This window comes from Acomys russatus, chromosome 6, assembly GCF_903995435.1.
Source record: "Acomys russatus chromosome 6, mAcoRus1.1, whole genome shotgun sequence".
Classification (NCBI taxonomy): Eukaryota; Metazoa; Chordata; class Mammalia; order Rodentia; family Muridae; genus Acomys; species Acomys russatus.
In genome coordinates, this window is record NC_067142.1 from 26,288,417 (window position 1) to 26,304,057 (window position 15,641).

Sequence of the window (15,641 nt, forward strand, 5' to 3'; positions counted from 1 at the left end):
AGGGAGGGGGCTATGACTGGGATATAAAGTGGATAGATAGATAGATAGATAGATAGATAGATAGATAGATAGATAAAAAGGTCCCCTCTCTCATTTTATCTCCTGTTTCTCTCTGTCTCTCTGTCTATCTCTCTGTCTCCCTTTCTTGTTCCCACTCCAAGGTGGCTTCCCCTCCCCCAATAAATATCTTACGTGAGATCTACTGTGTGATGTGATCTTTGCATTATTCTTTGGCCCCAACCAATCGGCCATGGTACTCCACCCAATAAACCCTAACAGTTGTGCTTGTGTTAATCTGTATTTCTGTGTATGGGGGATGTTTGTTACGATTACATGGCTTGTGCTTTACTGCGTGTCTCGCCTATTATTAAAAAAAAAAAAAAAAAGATTTCCTTGTGTTCATATGCATGTGTATGCTGGTATCCACAGAGGCCAGAAGAGGGTGTTGGGTCTCCTGGAGCTGGAGTTACAGGTAGTTGAGAGCTGATATAGGTGCTGGGAATTAACTGAACCTGGGCCCTCTGAAAAAGCAGTGAGTACTTTTAACTGATGAGCCATTTCTTCAGCTCCCTGATTTCTTGTTTTACCCTTCATGAAATGGCAATGTTTTTTACCCCTGTATTCATAAAGTGCTGCCAATATCTTACTTTAAGATGTCCTACCAAATATGGGGCTGGTGAAATGGCTCAGTGGTTAAGAGCACTGGCAGCTCTTCCAGAGGAGCTGGGTTCCACTCCCAGCACCTGCGTGGCTGCTCAGGATCATCTGTAATTCCAGTTCCAGGGTATCAGACTCTTCCTTCTGACCTTCTTGAGCACAAAGCATGCATGTAGGCAAAACACCTATGCATATAAAATAGAATGACAACTTTAAAATGTTCTAAAAGTTATTCTACCAAACCCGAAAAGGTGGCAGAGGAAGGCATGATAAATAAAACCTCCTCCTGCAGAACCTTCTAGATGTTAGCAAGTCCCTGTTCTTTCCAAAAGAGAAATCAAAATGTCCCCTCTCCCAATTTGGCTTCTACCAAATAACCCCTGTTTACAATTTATTAATCTTTTCTTTTTCAAACTAGGCAAAGTAATGGGGTTTGTTTGTTTTAAAATTGCAACATCTTTTATGGAAGTATCTAGCCAAGAACAGTAGAATTCACCCCAGAAGCTCAAACACTATGAGGTATTTTAGTTTCTCTGCTTTTAATTTGCTAACAGATGAAACAGAGTTCTCTCTGGGGATAGTCTGTGACTTAGGTTCACACATGCATGTGCACCATTGCACCCACATACATACACACACACATAAAAGGCATCTTTTTCTCTATTTCTATATGAACTTCATGTTCAAATGTTGACTAGAACATTTAATAGCCTGGTGACTCATCACATCAGTCTTTGGGTCTTCCACCTGATGCCCACCGTCAAGCGCTTTCTGAGCTGAATGACAGAGGGCTGTGTGAGACCCCCATGATTGTGAGCAGCTGTTTAGATTTTCTGATCTTAAGTTCTTAGTTTTCTTCCATTTCCTTTATTTATTATGTATGCTGGGGGGGTGTGCATATGACACGATGCACATGTCGACATCAGAGATAACTTGCAGACGTTGGTTCTCTCCTTTCACCACGTGAGGGTGGGGTTTGAATTCAAGTGTCAGGATTACAGGAAGCCCCTTCAGCTGCTGTGCCCTCTTGCTAGTCCTTAAGCTCTTTTTAAAAATAAAATAAAATAAAATAAAATCACGCATTTTCTGAGGGTCCCTATTTTTCCCTATTGCCTCCTTGCTAATATACTTGGTTTGGAAAAAAACACTTGAAAAAATAATAGATGATAAGATTTTTGCTCGTGTGCTTACCCCCAACACAGCAGTATGAGCCCAAAGGGAACGGATAAATGAACATGGGGGAACTGCTTCTGCTTGGCCTACCTGACCTTCTGGAAATACCCAGTGGAAGTCAAGCCTTTTGTAATATTGTCTGTAAGCAAATCTGCTGTAGCAATCACTGCGAACCGACCTGCCACACAGCGTCCGTGGGTATGGGGTAGGGAGAAGAACTCCTCAGGATGAATGAGGGAGATAGGTTTTCAAGATGGAAACTTAGCTACAGAAGGAAGAGTGAGGGCTGGGAAAATGACTCAAGCCTGGAAAATGCTTGCCACCCCAGCATGAGGACCTGAGTCTGATCCCCAGAACTCATGTGGAAAGCCAACAGTGGTGGCATGCAATTCCAATGCCAGCACTGGGGAGGCAGAGACAGGCAGATCCTTCCTGGTACTCACTGTCCAGTGAGACTACTTGAATCTACAAGATCCAGATGAAAGCGAGAGACCCTGCGTCAAAAACATAAGGTGGAGAGTGTCTGAGGAAGCCATCTGAATTGACCACTGGTCTGCACATGCAGGTATTCACATGGCACTCACACACACACACACACACACACACACACACACACACACACACACACACACGAAAAGCAAATAACGAACAAGAAGAAGCCATGTATGAGAGCTAAGCAAAGCGAACCCAGAGAATGAGCTGACAAACTGAACCTAGGTAGCCTGTCTCTTAGATTCACCCCCACAAAGTCCCACTCTGATGGTGCTTGCTCCTTGATCCCCCCCCAGTAATCACAGAACAGTCAAGGCATTTGGCTCAGACACACTGTTTTTCAGGATCCCTCTACAGTCTTGGATAGAATCATCTTCCTGATGAAAATTCAACAAGAGAGTAGCACATTCCATCCTCCTGACACTCAGTAGAGAACTATGTTGTAACGGGCAGTGTATGCACAGATGTCTACCAATATTATTTTTTTTACATATTCCTTCAGGAAGACTGTTTTCCTGCATTGGTATCACACCAGAGCTAAGATGATGGTTTCCTTAATAGTAGAAGAAAAACAGTATTTATCTAGCTCTAGCTCTTACCAAAGAGTAATCCTCACTCAGTTATTCCAAACAAAACAGGTAGTCACAATTTCACAGTCACTTGAAGCTAGAACCACCCCAGGTGTGAAACTGCCTCTACTCTTCTCTACAGTATTCTATTCCAGTCCACTCTACTGTATCTATCCTATTCTTCTATTTTAATCTATTCTGTTATATTCTATTCCATGCTGTCTGTTCTATTCTGTTCCATCCTATTCTTCTATTATGATTTATTTATTCTGTTCTAACTTATCCTAGTATATACGGCTCTAGCCTTATAGTCTATTCTGTAAGTCTATTCTATTACATTATTCACTTCCATTCTGTCTATTCTATTTTATCATATCCTATTTCTATGCTGTACTATACTATTTTTTACAGTATATTATATTCTATTCTTCTATTTGGTCTATCCTTTTCTATCTTATCCTATTACTATAATTATACTGTATCCGTCTAGTCTATCCTGTGCTATCCTACCCTATCTATTCTATGCTATTCTATTTTTTCTGTTCTGTTCCAGAAATGTTCAGCACAACCCTTTGGCTGGGTATGTCTGGAGCCATGGCTCTTTGGCCTGATCAAGAGGAAACTATACCTCTTCTTGCGACCCAATGAGAATTGCTTACCATTGCTCCCTCTAGCCCACATGGGCACGGATTCCATGAGTGGCCTCTTTGTGTGGTTTCTTCCTTGTTGTAGGGAGATCCAGCAATCCTTTCCAAAAGTGAGAATGAGGCCCTCGCCCAATCTTGGGCAGCACATGTTTCTACTTGAGCTGGAAGTCACTCAGGGACTGCTAGTATGAATGGGAAGAAAGTGCCCTTTTATTTCCTCCTTGTAACTCTTAGTTCCAAGAGCACAGCCATAGAATCCTACAGGGCCTAGGAGTTCCTACCCATGAGCCTCCGGGTGCCACCTACAAATGCACATAACAGTGGGGCTCTCCCATGGAGCTCCAAGCCCCTGCACATGGTCGGTGCACTGCAGGGCTTCCGTGCACCCTCTCAGCCCTTGTCTGGGTGCATTTTGTTCAGAGACATTCTCAAACACTAGAATTTTGGCAGCATGGCTGGAGGGATTAGAGAGCTCAGACCAACAGTGGACAGGTTGGTAGTGACTGTGACACAGGCACTACAGGATGTCCCACAGTGTGTGACAGCAATCACTTAGTGCACCCTTCATTTGGTAACCCTGCAGCACTGCTCGATTAGAACCACTTCCTGCACTCGCTGCCCTTTCACGGGCTCTGGCACATTCCCACACATGTGATGCGTTTGAATTCCATTTTCCATATGTCATATTACATGGATTTAATGTTCCAACTATGAAATACAGCTGTAGGAGGAGAGTTGCAGATTAGGAGGAAAAAACCTTTGCTGAATGACTGAAATTCAGCCACCCCTAAACTGCTGAAAGCAAATGAAACAAAGAAGTTCATGTCTGTGCTGGTAGCACAATGTACAGAGGACTCAGGAGCACTCACTCAGTGGTAATGGGACGCTCTCCAAAGGAGCACACATGAACCCGCTTAAGCAACCCTCCTAAGTCTCTCCACTGCTCACTGTGAGAGGCTTGGGGGCTGTTCTGAAAGATTTGTTGTGAAAGAAAACAAACTATTTAGGTATTGTTTCAGGCTGAATTTATTTTAGCATTGGAAAAAGACATATGAGGCCCAGAATACCTGTTAAAATTCTGCCGTCCTGAGGGCTGATAAAATGGCTAAATAGGCAAAGACAGTGAACACCAACGCCGAGGACGGCAGCTCAATCCCAGGAACCCACAAAGAGCAAGGAGAGAACTGACTGACTGCTTCAAGTTGTTCCCAGACCTCTCTGAGCATGTGCATATGTGCCCACAAGCACACACACACACACACACACACACACACACACACACACACACACACACACACTTCAAATGTAAACATTAAGCAAACGCGTCTGTAGCCCCTAATGTGAACAAGGCACACTTTATCTTTGAGATGACATGTCTAGGCCATACATATACATCATATTAATGCACATGCCTTTCTCATTACACACACATCTTAAAGATGAGATGATATCATACGTAAAGAATCTGAAGAAGAGCAAGAAGCAATGAGCAAGCTACAAGTAATGAGCCCTTGAGAGCTCCAACTGGGCTTCCCACACACTTGCTTGTATAAAAAGGAACTAGGATTCCCCCGAATAAATCAGGATTCAGACTGTGAAGCCCACTATACACTCCTCAGAACAGCTTGTTACACCCAAAGCCAAGGAAGCCATTAAGGATTCATAGTTGGAGCTGAAGAGATGCCTCAGTGCTGAGGAACCTGTACTGCTGAGTCTGGGTTCCCAGCGCACATACCAGGTGTCTCACAACTGCTCACAACTCTAGCTGCAAAGGATCTGGCACCCCCTTCTGGCTTCCACCAGTACCTGCACTCACATTTGCATATACAGGGCACACTCATAATTTAAATTAAATGTCTTTTAAAAAATTCAAAGGCCATGCCAAAAAAGACTCTTGGACAACTAGAAGAGGGTCATACTGGCCAGGATGACAAAAATCTGAGTGGCAATTAAGAATAACTGCTAGAAATAGGAATGCTTCAGGTTTCAAATATTCAATTTCACAATAATTTTTAAAATGAAGTCTTTGACCACTATTGGAGAATGGTAAGGAACTACTACTATCTACTGTGTTGCAAACAACAAATGGTAGCAAATGAACATTTGTAGATTATTTTACAGGTAGCCCTTGGGTTAGGGAATTTTTTATGGAGTTATTCTTCTAAATTAAGGTTAAATTGATAAATTATAATACTTCCACAAGTTTTGCAATTTAATAAATAAATTTGCACTTATTAATAAATATATATATACCTAAATATACAACTATTACTTTTTCAGTCCATATAATCTTACTTGTATTCATGTTCTCAGAGCTGACTATTTGGCATTGGATGGGCAATTTGTGTGCTGTTCCCCAGGGCAGACTATTCCTCCAGCTCTCAGTATTCTATAGTTCTTTGACTGGGGCTAGGCCCCCTGATCCTTCCCAATTGCTTTGTAAAAGGTGAGTTTTCCAGAAGTGCTGAGACCATGAAGTGCTACTGCAGGGATAGGGTTAATGCTATGTAAAGGGGAAACACAATCACCTTCTGCCACATAATAGGACAGTAAGAAGGTACTCTAAGGATGCTGATGGAAATAGCTAGAATAAGATTGGGCATCAGACCCTTAATTAAAGCTGTTTTCAACCCTGGTCATAGAAGCTTCTTCTTATATCAGTCAGTGGTTAATCCAGAAACTTACAACTGGTTAAAGTACAGAGAATAAAAGCAGCAGTTGAGTGTTCAGTCCTACCTGAGGCATCTATATCAAGTCTTCCAAGGCTCAGGGATGAGTGGGGAAGACTGAGACAAAAGGGTTTAGTAGCTGGAGAATGGGAGGGAATCCTGTGAAATGCTGTGCTGTGGACAAGGCATGGCCGTTGAACTCATAAACTCACAGTAGCTGTGGCTACCTGCAGAAGACCCACACAAAATCAAGCCAGTGAACATTCCAGCAGGACTGGGGAAAGGACCCACTAGGCTCCACCACTAACTGAGGTGTTATCAGCAGTTACTGACTGTGAGATGGTGAGGCATAAAGAGAGGAGACATTTTTCTTAGGCGTGTAGCAACTGCTTGGCGGTCCATGTTCCAGAGAGGCCTCCACAGGCACACACACACCCACACCCAAGCAGAACTAATTGTACTCAGTGGGTTATTAAAAAAAAAAAAAGACATAAAGATGGGAGTGAATCATGTGGGGAGGGGAAAGTAAGAGGAGGACTTGGGTTGGATATAATCAGGATATATTATATGTATATATAAAAGTTTCAAAGAATACATTTTTAAAAGCTATTTTAAACAATTTGAAATTAGATAAAGTTTTAATGTAGATAAAGGATACGGATGGATTCAATAATTTTCTATGATTTTTCAAGCTTTTAATTTTTCAGAGTAAGTTTTTTTTAAAAGAGGATGTATATTTTATATAAATTCAAAAAAAGGGAATGGGGGAATATCTACTTATATCACAGGCCAGAATAAGCTAAAAAACACATTTAATAGTTAATTTTAAAAAAGGATTTCATGTAAAAATAAAGACTACCTAGATAAATAATATTATTCTCTTGATAATAATAAGTTCTATCATGAAATCAATCACAAAATAAGACATGTTGACATTAAAATGATGAAATTCATATATCTTTAAAAACAAAAGATGAAAATATTTGTACAAATTGTGACAGATTAATGATTCCTGTTATTTCTGTATAACAGGAAAAAACCCCAAAGGGACCTCAAGATGTACAAGCTAAGAATCACGGGAATATTTAACCCCCATGAGCTGTTAAAGATGGGTTAGTGAAAAATAGAACATATAATTACCATGCTTTAACACTCATAATATATAATACTGGCATCTGATGTCTTTATAAAGGCCTGAAAATAGATAACTGTCAGGAATAAAAACCGATGTGTACTCTCTTTAGGGCAAACTTGAGAAGATGAGTAATGACGTTGAGACAAAGTTTTGGGGACAGCTCATCAGCGAAGAGCACGACTCCCGTTCACTTCCCAGACCCCACATCAGGCATCCCCCACTGCCTATGAGTCCAGCTCCTGAGGATCCAGCGCCCTCTTTTGTCTGTGGGCACCTGCAGTCACATACGCACATGCCCACACACAGAGACACATACACATAACTAAAATCCAAAATATAATCGTTTTCAATCAAAGAAATATTTTTTTAAAAAACCAAGTTCATATTCTGCATATTTCCAAGATGGCATAGAAAACTGCATGCAAAAATGCAGCCAGCGCCATCACCCTTGGCTGTGTGTGTCTAGGCTCTTTTCAAGGTGATTTTACATCTCTACACGCCACACTGCAGCACAGTAGGGGCTGCTTCTCCTGCTTTGAGCCTCGCTTGAAGGCGCACGCTTTTCTTGGCAAGCTGGTCTTGAGGAAATGTGGCATGAATAGACTGAAATGTTATTCACGAGGCTTGTCCTCCTCTGCTGTCGAGGGGCCTTATGAGTAGCAGTAGGCTAGCCTCTGGGGAACAAGAGACCAGATGGGTATAGTCTCAGCTATCTCCTTTGCAGCAATCATGAGAATTAGGTGACCCATGTGCCTCAGCCTCACAGAACCAGTACAAATTAGGGGCAGCAGATTCTCTGTTAACCTTCAGAGTCACAAACAAACAAACAAAAAAACAACAAAAACAAACAAACAAACCAAACAGATGCCTGTTGCTTTGTACATTATATTTTCAGAACTTTGAATAATGAAAGCTGGATTACTGAAAATAACCCAGAAACATAGACAACTGATTATTCACAAAGGTGATCATTTAAAAAAAAACTTATAGTAATAAAGTTTGAACAATCTAAATGCCCTGTAAGAAAGAATGCTTAATTATGTTAACTTGAAGATTATAAAATTATTTTATATTTAAATCAATTTTATTCCATTTGCTTATGTACTTATTTAGTTAGTGGTGTGTGTGAGTGTGTGAGTGTGGGTGTATGTGTGTGTGTGTGTGTGTGTGTGTGTGTGTGTACGCTCATGTGTGTATGTATAGACATCCAACGACATACATTTGGAGGTCACACAGCCACTTGCAGGAGTCCACTCTTCGCATCTCCTTTGTGGGTCTTATTACGCTTGGTGACAGTCACCTTTACCCACAGAGCCTTCTCAACAAGCTGATGAAACTATTAAAACACATGATTTTGTGCTGGGCGTAGTGGTATGAGTCTGTGATCCCAGCATTCAGGAGGCAGAGGTGGTGTGTCCGCCATGCATTTGAAACCAGTCTGGGCTCTATAGTAGGTTCTAGGTCTCCCCAATCTCCAGCCTGGGACAAAAATATTTCCTCATCTACAGCTGACCGCAAAGAATTAAATGATTCAAATGAGTCAGAAGTGGCATGAGGAAACGTTTGCTTTTGGGAAGCTGCCCAGGATCCAGGCTCAGGCAGACCTGAGCCTAAGAAATCACAACAGATAAGAAAGGAAACAGCGAGATCTGTGAAGTCGCTGACAATTCCCCTCATAAACACGGCTACTTTACTCCGCCCCAGCCCTAAGAGGTGGAGAGCTCCAGCAAGAGGCAGAGGTGGATCGAACTGGAACCCAGACCAGCCCAATTAGAAAAAAAAGAAAAATAAATAAAGAAAAAACACATGCTTTGTCAGACGCCAGAGAACACGCATCTAAAAGAAATACATCGCGATGACTCAGGCTCTGGACTGCATCTGTCCTTCCCTAGGATCACACAATCTCTAAAAGGCTACATCGTCCAGGGCTGGGTCTAAGATAAGAGCCTGCTGTGAGTTACCTCATCCCCAGCAAAGAAAGCAGCTCAATCCTTAAAGCAAGCGTTCGCCTCCGAACACGTTAGCTTGAGAGTCTTACCAGCCACCTCCGTCTCACTCCATCACTGCCCAGTGCGTCTGCAGCCTCCCTCATACTCACTGAATATTTCACACATGAAGTAATGGAACACGGAGCTGGGGGCGGTGTGCTAGCCTTCGGGTTCCCATTTAAATTTACAGCTCGCTGCTTGAAGAGTCCCCAGGCTCTGACTAAGGTGGTGATTATGCTGTCCATCAATTAGCTTGCATTTCATCACAATATTTGCGGCCCTTTCCCACTCCTTCGTAACAGAGAGCTGTTTAACTCGGCACACACGCACACGCACACACGCATGTAGGTTCTCTCCCAGGCATTATTACTGAGTTCTGGGACGTGTGTCGTCCAGATGTGTCTGCCACAATGTGTTTGCTGTACTGAAGGAATTACCGGAAATATCCTCCGTGCTAGTAAACTTCTGCGGCAGAGACCAGTTGTTCACCACAGTACTACTTTCCCCCCCAACTATCTTAGAATTAACCGCCCCGTCCGCACGGCACATCCATTGCAACGCTTAATGTCACAAGCTAGTGAATCTTTCTTGGATGTTTTCCAAGGAAGTTGCTTTTAGGGAATCCTCATTTTCTGCGTGTGGAAAGCCTTTGTAAACTTTAGATGGCTGGGACAATAAAGGAGGAGGAAAGGGTCATAGGCTAATACCTGCTCATTCTATTTTTTTTAATCTGAAATTTGGATTCAATGGGCAACAGTAGACAGACGGGGGCGAGGGGCAGACAGAAAGTGAGAAGTCAGGTGAAACACCTGCAAAGTGGGCCACTGAGTTGCTCAAGGGCTAAAGGCAGCTGTTAACAAGTGTGATAGCCTGAGTTTGATCACTCGGACCCACACAGTGGAAGGAGACCTGACTCCCGTATACTGTTCCTTGGTCTCAATAATTGCACATGAGCGTGCTCTCTCTCTCTCTCTCTCTCTCTCTCTCTCTCTCTCTCTCTCTCTCTCTCTCTCTCTCTCTCTCTCTCTCTCCCTCTCACACACACACACACACACACACACACACGCACAATATTTTAATAACATAAATACCTGCAAATTGTCATATAATAATCTAATCTCTTAAAACAGGTAAACTACCTATCTCTCTTTTCTGCTGTGTGATAACTTGATAGAAAGGGAAATAGGGGTTGAGGAAAACTTCAACATGCTTCAAAACTTGGAGGCTTCAGGTGTTTTTATGGGAGGGAGGACTTGCCAGGGAATTCCAGAATCCAGATATACAACCATTAGTCGGTCAGAATACTCAAGATAGAAACAGGACTCCCCTGGCGACAATGGAGACTAGAGGAAATCGTCTTTAAGATTAGCAACAAAGAGTTACACCATTTACGCAACCACAGCATTTATCCCATACTGATCTTCTTTATAAAATTCCAACCTTGTTTGAGTCCATATAGCCCTAAATCTAAAGACAAGTAGGCCTATTATGTTCTTTTTTATTTATTTGTCGTATGTGTGTATGTGAACAAGCCACAGAGCATATGTGGAGGTCAGAGGACAACTTGAGGAAACTCAATTTTCTCTTTTGATCATGTGGGTCCCAGAGATCAAACTTTGGCTGTCAGGCTTAGAGGCAAGCACCTTTACCCACTGAGCCATCATAATGATACCAACAGATTTATTGAGGCCTCTCAGATATTCATTCTAAGCTCTGAAATAAGGCAATAAGATGAGCGTAGTTAGCACACAAAAGATTAAAATTAAAAGACAAAAAAAAAAAAAAACATGAGTTTTACCTTTCTCCATCATCTTCTCTAGCAGTTGTGTCCTTGGCTTTACCTGGTTCTGTTTCCTGGGTAAGGCTCTTGAATGTTCATCTGTAATCCTAGCCATGCATGACAGGCAAGCGAGGGTGCTAGGAGGGCTCAGCATGCAGGATTTCAGAGGCAAGCCAGAATCAGTAATTGGCTGCACTGTCTGTAACCAAGCCCTGCTCTGCCCTGGCTATGGCTGGCACTACCTATGAGCCCAGGAAGGAAAGCAAACACTTGGGCTCAGCTTCCTGCTAGGGCAGAGCTACCCTCTGGCCACTTTTGGAAAAGAATACTCTGGAAGACTGTGGTTCATCCAGTTAAACCAGCTCCACTTGCGGTAACCCACCCCCACCCCCCACCCCCCCCACCCCGCCAACCTCAGCAGTAAGGACTGGAGAAGGCAGAGCTCTGGTGAGCAGAGCCACCTTGAGTTCAGGGGCAGGCTCACCATCGAGTGCCAGCCTCACTCGTCTCAACGGAGAGTATAGTAAAGTATCTCATAGAATGCTCAGCATCTATCCACGCAACGTGCATTAGCCATCCATCCCAGTCTTGTCTGGGTCCTTCACTCAGATGAATGTGCAAAAAGCCTTCCTACAGTGCTTGGCACTCTCTGCCTGTGTTCTGGCTGTAACAATTCACGGGAGACTGTGAATCAGTCAGCCAGATGGGAGGGGAAGGAAAACAGGGATTGATCCACCCTGAGAAAATATTGGGGATGGGGAGCCGAAATATTTATACCTAGGGCCAGTGGGTTTCAAAAGCAGCCAGGACTGTAAACAGTCAAGACCCACCCTCCCGAAGCCTGACACTGGCCTAAGCTGTGACAGGAACCACTTGACTGCCAGAGCACGCTTTATCAAGGGGAGGCACTGTAATGAGAACGCTGAATGCTGAGGAGCTGGATCCCTGCCTTGCGACAACATTCGGGGCAATCATTTATAGCAGTAAATAAATGTTAGGAAAGCTCACGGGGAAGCCATTATCTAAATGCTTGAGCATGACAGGCCTGCGTTCGGGCCAGGCATGCATTTCTGGCAGTGCGACTACCCGTCTGCTCACAGCATCTTTTTTTAGATGACTTTGAAAAACAATGTCATCACTGGGATACTGCAAACCAGGGCAAGTTTCGTCTTTCTTTTTTCCTCTTGATGGAAGGGGGAAAAAACAATGACATTGGTCCATGTGCCACATGAGAGGAGAGGGATTTGCTCTGGAAAAAGGCACCCACAGCCACCCTCTGGGAGGCCTCGATATTGAAATGAATCTTATCATTGCTAATTGTCCTGCTATTTGTGGACTGCATACATCTGTCTCGACAGCAGTCCTGTAGCTTTGCACATGCTTTGGGGACTTGGTTTTTCTGAAGTCCTAATCTTAGGAAATACCAGCAACTTAAGGCTCCATTATTCTAAACTCTTGGTTGGAAATGTCTCAAAGAAGAAGAAAGCCTTACAGCCGTGTATATAGAATATGGAAAGCTTTTATTCCTTCTCCTAACTGGACTGCATCTTTCTCTTCCTATCATGTTTTCTGTACTACTGAACTATTAGACATTTCTAGAAGCCAAATAAGCAAAACTCATCTTTGTTCCTGCAACCCCCAAGCCCCAGCTTTCTTTATCATCCATTTAATTCCTCAATTACTCTCGAATACATCACCATTGCAGCTTTCTGTTATTCTCCCGGGCGCCTTTCACCAAAATTAAACCAAGAACATCTCAGTAGCTACCCCTGACTACAACCATCCCATTTCCCATCAATTTCCTGTTCATTTTCCTTTTCAAAATAATTAGAAGGCTCCCACAAGATTATAGGTGAGAAGCAAAGCCTTGGTGTGTTACCCAAAGCACTTGTGTCCCTGGTTTCAGATAATGTACAGGGCATCCTAGAGAACTCATGAACCTAGTCCTATGGACAAGATTGAGAACATCCATATGGTACACAGAGATGGTGACCTGTACCCTCATTTCTCCTTCCATCCTCTTATCCAATGTCCTTTCCATGTTCCACGTACCAGCCACAGTGAAACCATCACAGTTGTTTCATATGCTATACTGACTTACCACCATGCCTTTGGTCTCTGCTGCAGAGAAAATACTTCTTCCCACTTTCCCTGCCCAAGTTAAAACATGTACCCATAGACTCCTACTTGTCTCTTGGGACTCCATCCAGCCGTTGGTCCCACACAGGAGCCTTCTCTGGTACATTCTTGCTGTTCGTATGAGCTCTGGGTATAGTTATGGTTAGTTTTATGTGTCACCCTGACTAGGCTCTGAGATCCCCAGATATTTGCTTACACATTATTCTAGGTGTAACTGTGGGAGTTTTCCTGGATATATTTAACACTGACATATGTAAATTGAATGCAATTGTCCTTCCCCATGTGCAGGCCTTACCCTATCCATTGATTGTCTGATTAGAGCAACAGTAGCAAATAGGAGAGGATTTTCTCCTGACAGTGACTATCTTAGCCTTCAGATTCAGACTGGAGGTAGATCACTCTTTAAGGTTTCCAGATTGTTGACTGAGGATCTCTAGACTTCTCAATCTCCATAGTAAAATGCACTAGTTATAATATTTCCCTCCCTCCACATATATGCACGTGTGTACTTATATGTATATACTTACACATAAACATAACACAATATTGTTCAGCTCACTGAAGAGCCTAGACCAATGTGAGTGTTACATATATAACACATATTTGAAGGCTATGTCTTAGTGAGCAATTACAGTCCTATAGAACGCCGTTCTGACTGGCCTGCTTTTCCTATAGAACGCCGTTCTGACTGGCCTGCTTTTCCTATAGAACGCCGTTCTGACTGGCCTGCTTTTCCTATAGAACGCCATTCTGACTGGCCTGCTTTTCCTACTACCCCACGAGCCAGCTACACTCATTACCATTCCTCAGCCCTTATGTAGATCCCTACCCAACTCCAGACAATCACCTATGAACTCATGGAACATTTGCATATGACATTTATTTTTGTTCCAGTCTGTGTGCCGTATTTTTGATACTTCATGAAAAATTATACAAATAAACACAACTATCTCCAGGAAGGGGGTAATTGTAAGTTGCTACTTGTCATCATAATGCTTTCTTAAATTTTACTTCAATACTCCCCTCATTTCTACCTACGTTCTTTTGTGCCCACTAAAAATTGTACTTTAAGCTACTTAATAACAGAACAGGACATATCATTTGGTTTTTCTTTCTCCTCCAAACTTCTGGAATTCACTAGTGTATAGAACACATAAGCAATGCATGTTATATAACTTTTCATAAGTTATGATTAGAACAAGACTAATAACTGAAGGAGACTATACAGTAGACCAAATACGAGTTTTGTTCAAAAGAACAAATTATTTCAAGAGACGTCATAAACCAAGTGGGAAATCCATAATCATACACAGAATTTACCTTCAGCTAGCACCTGAATATAAAATCATTGGAAGTAACAGATATAAGAAAAGCTCCAACTTCCTATGGGAAACATGATTACACTCAGGTTGGGAAGCCAGCTGCCAGTCAAAACTGGAATAAAACAAAGGTGTATACACTTTAAAATAAATTATATATGTACATAGTCAAAGACCTTAAAGAAAAGATACCATTATCACAATAAATATAAGTGGGTTAAATCTTATAAGAAGAATTACTTCACACTGAATCACAAAGAGACACATATTTTAAAAGTAATTATAAATGTTCTGTTCAATATGATAGGCCAAACCCATGTCAAGTGATACAAGGATTAAATATTAAAAGATACACAGATATACAAAGCAAATACAAATAGAAGTGATGGAAGTCTCAAAGTAAAACTTAAGGAAGCAATATAATGACAAGAAGCAACTTATTAAAAAACAGATATTGTGTTTATTTGTATACTTTTTTATGAAGAATATAATTTAGTATTATTCTTGAGTAGTATTAGCTGAGAATACTCATTACAATTGATGAACATGCTTATTTATCTTACTGGGTTTCTATAAATATTGAGTTTTTAAAAAAATCATATGAAATATTTAACTTAGTACACAATCATGCTCAAAAATTGTTTATTTATTTTGATGTTTGTACTTCTAGCAATATTAACATCATATGAATCAGTACTATTAGTGCTGTAGGGTACCAAGTATATTAATAGAAAATATTAAAAGTGTATAAAACTGAAGTTAAGAGGACAATGATTATGATGTGTGTGTGTGTCAGTGTGTGTGTGTGTTTCTATGAGTCTATGTAACTGAGGCAGTGTGTGGGTGTATATGTGCTTGTGGAAGCAGTGTAGGTGTGTCTATGCACATGTAAGCAGATATGTATGTAAACATGTGCAGACAAAAGCAAGAGGAGGATATAGGTGTCTTTCTCTACCATTATGCATTATTCCCTTCAGTCAGGGTCTTTCACTGAGCATGGAGCTAGATTGGGAGTCAGATGGCAGTAAGGCCCAGTGGTGCACTTGTCTCAGCCTCGCCCTACTCACTCCAGC

The 15,641-nt window shown here is 41.9% G+C and overlaps 1 protein-coding gene across 2 annotated transcripts in view; it reads right to left on the bottom strand.

Annotated features, from left to right (window-relative positions):
- The window catches only part of Nckap5 (NCK associated protein 5), a 958,567-nt gene that overhangs the window by 915,849 nt on the left and 27,077 nt on the right, over window positions 1-15,641 (bottom strand). Inside the window, exon 1 of one of the 2 annotated variants that reach the window (XM_051147283.1) lies at window positions 11,129-11,185. The exons of the other annotated variant lie outside the window; for it this stretch is intronic. The gene's annotated coding sequence lies outside the window, so the exon portion shown is untranslated. Of the gene's footprint in view, window positions 1-11,128; window positions 11,186-15,641 lie in introns of those variants that run through there. 2 annotated transcript variants of the gene reach the window in all.